The sequence below is a fragment of the Myotis lucifugus genome, unplaced genomic scaffold (assembly GCF_000147115.1).
Source record: "Myotis lucifugus unplaced genomic scaffold, Myoluc2.0 scaffold_205, whole genome shotgun sequence".
In the NCBI taxonomy this organism is placed as follows: Eukaryota; Metazoa; Chordata; class Mammalia; order Chiroptera; family Vespertilionidae; genus Myotis; species Myotis lucifugus.
Genome location: NW_005871253.1, coordinates 1,502,485 through 1,503,665, shown reverse-complemented (window position 1 = coordinate 1,503,665; position 1,181 = coordinate 1,502,485). Strand labels below are relative to the sequence as shown.

The following is a 1,181-nucleotide window of genomic DNA, read 5'->3' as shown; positions in this document are numbered from 1 at the left end:
ATGCAATGGGAACATTCCAGAAAGTTTATTCAGGAGAAACCTGACTCTGGGATAAAGTAAAATGTACAATTAAAAAAAGAAAGACGAAAGAAAGAAAGAAAGAAAGAAAGAAAGAAAGAAAGAAAGAAAGAAAGAAAGAAAGAAAGAAAGAAAGAAAGAAAGAAAGAAAAAAAGATGCCCTGGCCAATGTGGCTCAGTTGGTTGGACATTGTCCCCTGCTGGTTGGATTCCCAGTCAGGGCACATGCCTGGTTTGCAGCCTCCATCCCTGATAGGGGGTGTGCAGAAGGCAGTCCATCCATGTTTTACTCTCACATTGATGTTTCTCTCTCTGCCTCTCCCTTCCTTCTTTCTCTGAAAACCTAAAAAAAAAAGAAAAAAAAAAGAGAGAGAAGGGTAACTCCTCCTCCTTCCTCACCCCTCACAGCCACCTCCTCCTTCCTCCTCTTTTCCAACCCACTGCCCGCCTGGGCCATTTAGGGTAGGGAGGGCACCCGGCCCAGCCAATAAGAGTGGGAGGGCAGCAGCTCCTGCTTTGGTCCAGAGCAGCATCAGCCCCTGCGGCTCCTGCTGAGAGGTGGAGCATGGGTTGCCTCAGAAATAGTGACTGAGGACCATCGCAAGAAGGAGAAGCAGAGCAAGAGGTCAACAAAAAAGACTGAGAAGCAGCTGCAGGACAAGCAGGTCCACACACTGCCTGCTGCTGCTGGTGCTGGAGAGTCTGGTAAAAGCAGCATTGGGCGTAAATGAGGATCCTACACATTAATGGGTTTAATGGAGAGGGCAGCAAAGATGACCTGCAGGCTGCCAGGAGCAACCGCGAATGGTGAAAAGGCTACCAAAGTGCAGGACATCAAAAATGACCTGAAGGAGGCCATTGAAACCATCGTGGCCGCCATGAGAACCTGGTGCTGTGGCAGGACAGTAAGAAGCTAGGGAAATCCCTGGTGGAATGGGAACACTGAGACAGGAAAGTTAAATCAAGGCCAAACAGTTTGGGCAGCTTGCAGCCAGCTTGTGAATTGCAAGATCTTATCTTCCCCAACCAAGGACACTTGAGAGCAAATGGTTTATACCGTCCTCCTAACCAGAGAATACATAGCTTAAATCACCCTGGCCTGGGAAAATAGAGAACAAAGACTCAATTAATGCCATTTGTGCCAGCTAAACCCAAGGACAGAC

At 48.0% G+C, this 1,181-nt stretch overlaps 1 pseudogene; it reads left to right on the top strand.

Moving 5' to 3' along the window:
• Window positions 1-583: 583 nt before the first annotated feature.
• On the top strand, window positions 584-829 carry LOC106698627 (annotated as a pseudogene).
• Window positions 830-1,181: the final 352 nt, after the last annotated feature.